Source organism: Amblyomma maculatum, chromosome 3 (genome assembly GCF_055883805.1).
Source record: "Amblyomma maculatum isolate TAMU_Amacu chromosome 3, ASM5588380v1, whole genome shotgun sequence".
Lineage (NCBI taxonomy): Eukaryota > Metazoa > Arthropoda > Arachnida > Ixodida > Ixodidae > Amblyomma > Amblyomma maculatum.
The window spans coordinates 41,172,619-41,181,062 of record NC_139346.1 but is presented as its reverse complement, the minus strand read 5'-3'; positions in this window follow the sequence as shown (position 1 = coordinate 41,181,062).

Below are 8,444 nucleotides of genomic sequence, written 5' to 3'. Positions count from 1 at the left end.
TGCGTTTTTTGGTGCTTTCCAGCTCACTGAGCGACTCGGCGACAGTTTTCGGCTGTAGTTAGAGGGCGTAACATCACTGGATTGCTGGATTTGCCTGATAAGCAAAACATTCCAACGTTTGCAGCCGCAAGGATTCGTAAATATACGCTTGAGCATTAGGTGCAATTATTCGATATTTCCAATTTTAAAATTAAATTTCGCTTAACGTACGCAGAGACACGCGCGCAAGTCAACACCTGCAGACAAAAATAGAGCGGAGTCCTTACACCTACGTGGTGTATTCGTGCGTAATTTTTATTAGGAATCTACTCTGGGGGCGATATCAGCAATGTTGCAGAACGGACACCCATGATCGCGCCAGGTAGAATGTCGCAGTGGGCTGAACCGCGCTTATATGCTCACGAGCTAAATGCAAATGAATGTAATCCAGTTCGAAACGAAATGTGTGAGAAACGGGTAGTAGCGCCCATGCCAAATGCGTAAAAGCTGAGGTATAATCATGCGGAGAAAACCGAACAGTTTCCACGAGCAGTGCGAGTCTGTTTATAGGGTAAAAATGTTGAGAAATAAGGTTTTCAATTAAATTCAGTTCAATTAATTTGCCAGGTACAAATCCAGGTACAAATGATGGCGGGAGCCCGGGGTAAAAGCCGCCGTTTGACAGCTTGAAGCCACGGGCGCCCACTTTGGCAGCACTGCAGTAGTCAGGCATATGGATAATAAAACAAACGTACATGGTCATGTTCATTTCAGCGCTAGATAAGGAAACAACGAGATAATAAAGCCCCTCTCAGTTTACAGTTATCAACGTACGAACAAATGCACAATGAAAACAAACAAATAGAGGCCCACATTTGCGACAAGTTAAAAAAGCAAGTTAAATGAGTCACGAACAAAACCGCTAAATCAATTGCAAAAATACTGAAACAAATTCCGACGCGCAGCACTCTAAAGAAAAGTATTATTTTTGCTAAGTTGTTAAGGAAGTTGGTATGGTCTATTTGCTAATGTCCATTTTTAGCCAGCCAAAGGACGAGACACGGGGAAGAAGAGGACAGGACAAGGCTGGACTAACAACTGAATGTTTATTGAACGAAAGAAGACAACGAAGAATCGTTCTCTTCTTCCTTGTGTCTCGCTCTTTCTCTGCAACCCATGCAGCCTCTGAAGCTTTCCTGCTGTTGTTGTACCCCATGTTAAATCACAATAGCCCTTCAGACGCTGCATCCACATATGTGAACGTGGCCCGAAGTTTATTACATCTTTACATGGAGTGCGAATTTCCGCCTTTGAATCTGGCACCCGTAACATTTGGATCCGCCCTGTCGAGTACGTTGCGCCATCTCTAGTTGCTACAGCGAAATGTGTTTGTAAACAGCAAGTAAAGATGGACGTCGCAGCGTTTTAAGCGGGACTAACCACTAGCTGTTATTTGAGCATGCCTCTTTCTAACCAGCAGCCTAATAATACTATTTATTGTAATGAATATGCCAATAAGGGAATGTAGATGCTGTATGCCAGATTTCATTATCTTAGACATAGAAAAAGTGCTTCAGCGGACTTTCATGGTTTCGTGTACCCTAACGTCGACTTGATGCCGAAATTGTTAGTGACGCATTATATCCGTGGCGCCTCGTTATTTTGTGCAAGAGCAGTACGTAATACGCTGACTGCGTGCAGGAGTCCCAATCTTGAAAGCGTCAAGGCATTCTCAGAGGAAAACGTTCATTCATGCTTAATGATTAGTGAGAAAATGCAGAAATTGTGGCGATGTTTTCATTCGAGTAGTAGCTTTGAGGCGCCATGTCAATATATGTGGAGGCGAATAAAATGCAAACATTTTGCATAATCTTTTATACTTTAATTCTGCCTGGCCTACTGATAATGCATAGTTCAAGAAGTTTTTTTTTTCTTCCAGGAAATGTAATTTGCGTCAGAAGAGGATAGTTGAGACGAGAATGAAACAATAATACGGTACACCATCAGCATTACAATTTGTGGTAATACCTCATGGTTACTGTGTCATAGAAGGTCAATAATATTTGAGCATTTATTTACAAGGAAGCTAACATGGTCATCCAACGACATTTTTCACTAAATATTACGCATAGTGTTCGAAATGAAGTTACGATTGCTAAGGGCATGGACTGTAGGAATATATTCATGGTAATCAAAACCTGACGGTTTTAGAGCACAGCTCTTTTATTCCTCTCAAGACAACGACTTTTACCTTCGTTGCGTTAATCCATAAATGTTTTTTTACTCCAGTGTTCTATTTGCTTAAGTGTATAGTTTGCGTTATCTGGAAGCTCTGATATGCTATCTCCGGCAAGAAAAATGCTTGTGTCGTCAGTATTACAAGTGTAGATGCATGGACGATATCATTTATACAGCCAACCTAATTATGGTCTTGCCACAATTATCTGGAGATAGTTGGTTGGTTTGGTTTGTGGGGTTTAACGTCCCAAAGCAACTCAGGCTATGAGAGACGCCGTAGAGGAGGACTCCGGAAATTTCGACCACCTGGGGTTCTTTAACGTGCACTGACATCGCACAGTACACGGGCGCCTTGCTTTTCGCCTCCATCGAAAAGCTGCCGCCGAGGCCGGGATTCGATCCCGCGTCTTTGGGAACAGTAGTCGAGCGCCGTAACCACTGCGCCACCCCGGCGGGAATTATCTGGAGATGTACGTTATATGTTATGTTGTCGCTTACCTGCGACATACATTTTGCTTCCAAAAACATCATTCAATCTTTCCCTTTTTTTAAGATTTCCTCACCCATAATGTCCGTCAAGGTTGCGTGTTAATTAAAAATCGCACTATGGCAGGTACATAGCGAAATAAAGTGCCTCAGCCGCCCGCCTATCGCGTTATGAATTTGCCGCCGAAGAAGGCGCTGATCGCTTGCTCTCGGAACCCCCCTTGCCCAGGTTGGGACCTCTTGTGACCGTACATGGTCCGCGCTTGCGCGCACTATTGTGCTCCTGTGGGCATGGTATTGATATGTGCTGTTTGTGCAAGGGCTCTAAGTGAGCGTGTTCGCATGAATCTTTTTGTTTGAGCATGCTTTGCTTTGTCGTGACCCTATAACTGCCAAGTTGGCCCTGTCAAGGGAACGTGAAGAAAAATACAAAGAAACGTCGCCTTGTGAGAAATAGCCGGAAGTGCTTTTGTTCAACTGTTCACCCTTCCCGCCGAGAGGCGCTATTGTCAAGTGAGAAATGCCTATTGTCCAAAGGAGACGAACGGAGTGACATGTCCGCTGACGTACAGGAGAAGGAAGGGGCATGAGGATTACGGCCATTAGAGGATTTCCCGTGAATGAAGGGAAGAGTTGCAATTGCCGGAAAAGGACAATGCTGGGAGCAGTATTCGTGGCGCGCACGTACACTTGGGCTTCTGAGAAGGAAATCCACTTGCCGGAACCAACATAGCGGATCTTTGCAGAAGAATCGAAATTTACCTTCTCGCCGTTCCCAAGCTCTACCCGACAAGTGACCACGCCCGACGAAACAATACTGGACCAGTCAGTGCATCAGACCATCAGTGCAATGATGTGTTCGGTTGATTGCCGATATCAGAGAGGTGTGCCCTTGAAATGATTGGTCAGCAACTTCAGAGAGGGGCTGGACATGGGGGATTTAGGGACGAGCACGAAATGACGCTCTGAGCACTAGGTAAACGGCTCAGTCAGACGCTTCTCGCTATGAACTCTTAACGCTTGCCATTTTGCTGAGATACCCTTTTTTCATGTAAATAAGTTTTCTCAAAGTGCCATAAACCTGCTTGAATATATTTTACCAACTTCGAACATTCAATCCTTCATCAACCCAGAGTCTCTGCACGCTACCAAATGAAGGCCGGGTCGACTTAGTCCCAGCGTCACGACAACTGGTGGCAGCGGTGGGATCTGAATCTACAAGCCACAACATCTGGTGATTGGAGGTGGATCAGAATCTACAAGCCACAACATCTGGTGATCGAAGGTGACATCTGAAGCTACAAGCCACAACATGTGGTGATCGGAGGTGGCATCTCAAGCAACAAGCAGGAGCAACAATCGGCCAACAAGAGAGCAGCTCGGAACATCGATCGCATGTGTGGGTGAGTGCTTGGCTTTTCTTCTGATGTTGACCAGGTTCTAGAACAGGGTTAGATTTTAGAACTGGTAAAGGGTGTTGAAACGCCTTTAGGTTTGGTAGTTTGCACAGTTGTTTTGGAAGTAGCCGACACTCGGAGCGATCATGGACCTACAAAAGCTGCAGAAACCGGAACTGTTGCTAGTGTGTGAGGAATTGGGAATTGATACAAGTGGTTTGACACGAAAACCCTTGATTTTACAGGCAATCACTGATTTGGGAACCGATGATGAGGAGCTCAGTGAAGCATGGAACCTCATCGGACAAAAAAAGGAGGAGCAGCTCAGACAGCAGAAAGAGCGGGAAAAGGAGGAAAAGTGGCGTGAACGTGAAATTGAGAGAGAAGCAAAAAGGCTGGAGCAGGAAATTGAGCTCCGGAAATTAGAAGTAGAGTTGAGCAAGAGGTCGGGCAATTGTCCCCAGCTAGCGGTACCTCTTCTCAACAAGGAGGCAGATTTCAAGATGTCAAAGTACATGCAGCCATATGTGATATCAGGGGATATCGTTCTGTATCTGGCTAACTTTGAGCGAACCTGAGAAAAACTGTCCTTCCAGCGAGACACTTGGTCTCAGAGATTATTGACGGTTCTGCACTGTGAGGCAGCGGAGGTTGTCGCACGGCTAAGCAAGGAGGACGCGGACAACTACGAGAAGGTCAAGGCTTGCCTTCTGAGAAAGTATAGGCTTAGCGCCGAGGCGTTCAGACAACGTTTTCGGAACGCTACTAAGTAAAGGGACGAGAGTTACCCTGAATTCCTTTATAATTTAAGAGTCAATTTAGGCGAGTCGCTAAAGAGCACTGATTCCTACAGTGATAGGGACGCTGTAGTCAAGCGAATTCTTTTGGAGCAGTTTTATAACTGCCTCCCAGAAAAATAAAGAAATTGGTTACAAGATCGAGGCGACATTAAGTCGGCAACTGAAGCTGCCGAACTCATTGAGGAGTACGCTTCGCGCCGACAGTTGAGCAACCCAGAAGTGGATAGGCCCCGCAATTCCAAGTTGAGTGTGAATAACTGTCAGGAAAGGCACTTTGCTAGAGTTCCAAACGAAGAAAGGAAGGCTTATTCAGGCAAACTTCCTAGAAAGGACGGCAGTGAGAAACGTGGAGAAGTGACCAACGCGCAGAAAACAAAGAACAAGCTTGAGGCAAGGAAGCCGCTCACAGGTGTAATGAGCAGGGTCACATTGCCGTCGACTGCCGGAAAGAAAAGATTGCTTTCTCGTATGTCACTGACTGCGATGAAAACATGAAGATTTTGGAACCCTACATGCATGACCTAGTAGTCAACGGGAAGCCTTGCAAGGTACTGCGCGATTCGGCCGCAACGATGGATGTTGTCCATACGGCGTATGTGTCGCCTTCCGACTATACAGGACAGTGTGCCTGTATAGTATCCGCCAGGTAGTGGAGGAACAGAGTACGTGCTTGCCAATCGCGAACGTGGTCATCGAGGGCCCTTTCGGCGAGGTAACAACCGAGGCTGCCGTTTCAGCAAAGCTTCCTAAGTGCTATCCGTATTTGTTTTCCAACAAATCGGACATGCTGCTGCGAAAGAGGAGCATCCTTTTCGGAGACAGAGTTGTGCAAGCCTTAACACGTTCAAAGGCGCGAGAACTAGCTACATTGCTCATTTAAGAAAATTCCACAGCCGAGGCAACGGCAGTTAAAACAATGGTCGATGCGGAAGATAACAGGTCTAAAAACTTTCAGAGCGAGGCATCTTAGATAAGTCAACTTGAAAGTGAGCTTGATGAGACGCGGAATGAGGACGTTCTTGAGAGTAACCTCTTGCCGCCAGTGTCTAGTAATCTCACGAGACTTCTAAGTGGAACCTGAGAGAACTTAGCTATGGAGAAAGCCAATGATCCCAAGATACAGGAGATAAGGGAGCGCCACCGCGCCACTAAGACAGCAAAGAATATTTCTTTCGAGATGAGAAAGAGAGTGCTGTATCGCTTATTCAAGGATAAGCGTGGAGTAGAGCGGGACCAATTAGTCGTTCCCCCAAAAGTACCGCAAAGACTTTCTGCGACTTTCCCATGGCAGCTCGTGGTCAGTCACCTTAGAATAAGGAAAACAAAGCAGAGGCTGTTGCAAGAATACTATTGGCCTGGATGTTTTAAGGAGACAGAAAATTTTGTACGGCTATGCGACACGTGCCAGCGGGTTGGAAAGGCGCAAGATAAGTGGAAAGCTCCGATGGTGTTAGTACCAATCATTACCGAGCCGGTTCACCGGTTAGTAATAGATGTAGTTGGGCCACTTCCTGTGGCAGAGTCAGGGTACCGTTATATCCTCAGTATGTTATGCCCAGCCACAAAGTTTCCAGAGGCTGTTCCGCTGCGCGAGGTGACGTCCGAGAGTGTAGTGGATTCGCTGCTGTCAGTGTTTGCACGAGTTGGATTCTCTTCCGTGGTCCAAAGTGATCAAGGTAGCGTTTTCACAAGTGTCCTCACCACCTCACTTCTCGAGCGATGCGGCATTAAGGTAGTGCACAGCTCGATCCACCATCCGCAGAGCAACAGCGTAGAAAGATGGCATTCTGCTCTCAGACGCGTCCTGAGGGGACTGTGCTATGAAAACAAGCACGAATGGGATACCTGCCTGCCTGCAGCACTTTTCGCTTTGCGGTCAGTGCTGCACGAATCCACTGGATTTAGCCCAGCCGAGTTGGTGTACGGAAGGTCACTGCGCTCACCTTTGCGAATGGTGCGCGAAGCCTGGAAGGGGCGCGGAGAAGACCCAACAGTAGTAGAATTCATTCTGAACCTCCTGAATCGCTTACATAACACTAAGGAACGCGTTGAGGTCAGCATGAAGTCAGCCCAGGCTCGTTCACAAGTGTACTATGATAAGTCAGCCCGTCAAAGGACGTTTCGTATCGGAGACCAGGTTATGTTGCTGAGAAGTTCAAGGCAGAATAAGCTCGAAGTACAGTGGGAAGGACCTGATGAAGTCGTTGCAAAGCTTACTAACACTAACTACGCAGTGAAAATCCCGGTAGGCGTAAAGAAGAGTGCGTTTGCATTGTACGGGCCATTCAAAAATTGCAGTGCTATTTTGGAGGGGCCAAATTCACCGTAGAGACGGACCATTGCCCCTTGGCTTGACTGCAAACTGCGACATCGAAGAACAGTCGCCTTCTGAGGTGGAGCTTGATTTTACAGCAGTACAATTTTGAAATAAGATACAAAAAGGGGAAGTTAATTGGGAATGCGGACGCGCTTAGCCGCTGTTTCTAAGCGGTCCGAGGTGCTCCTCACCATGTATCCAAATTGATACTCAGGTTTTTTTTTTTTTTTTCGTGCGCTTGTATATATGTGACTATGTAAAGCAGCACGTTTGGTTTTCTAGGCATACGTGGGTCCTGAGCGTCTTAAGTGTGGGCTTTTTTCGGACAACGATGGCAGTTTTCTTTTTTCCTGGTCTCTTCAGACGGGAGCCGAGTGCTTGCTTAGACATGTGGTTGAGTTTCAGAGACAGCTCAAGCAATTTGGTCCACGACAATCAAGACAACGCGACAAGCGACAGCGAGCTTCAAGCGTTCATGTGCAGGCCATTAGGTCGTCCCTTCATGCAGCAGCTGCGACTGCTGCCCTCCGTGACTCTTCTGGCGGGGAAGGAGGCTGTTGTGACCGTGCAAGGTGCGTGCTTGCGCGCACAATTGTGTGCCTGTGGGCATGGTATTGATATGTGCTGTTTGTGCAAGGGCTCTAAGTGAGCGTGTTCACATGAATCTCTTTGTGTTAGCATGCTTTGCTTTGTCGTGACCCTACAACTGCCAAGTTGGCCCTGTCAAGGGAACGTCAAGAAAAATAAAAAGAAACGTCGCTTTGTGAGATATAGCCGGAAGTGCTTTTGTTCAACTGTTCGCCCTTCCCGTCGAGAGGCGCTATTGTCAAGTGAGGAATGCCTGTTGTCCAAAGGAGACGATCGGAGTGACACGTCCGCTGACGTACAGGAGAAGAAAGGAGCTGAGGATTACGGCCATTAGAGGATTTCCCGTGAATGCAGGAATGAGTCGCAATTGCCGGAAAGGAACAATGCTGGGAGCAGTATTCGTGGCGCGCACGTACACTTGGGTTTCTGAGAAGGAAATCCACTTGCCGGAACCAACATAGCGGATCTTTGCAGAAGAATCGAAATTTACCTCCTCGCCGTTCCCAAGCTCTACCCGACAAGCGACCACGCCCGACGAAACAATACTGGACCAGTCAGTGCATCAGACCATCAGTGCAGTGATGTGTTCGATTGGTTACCGATATCTGAGGGGTGTGCCCTTGAACTGATTGGCCACCA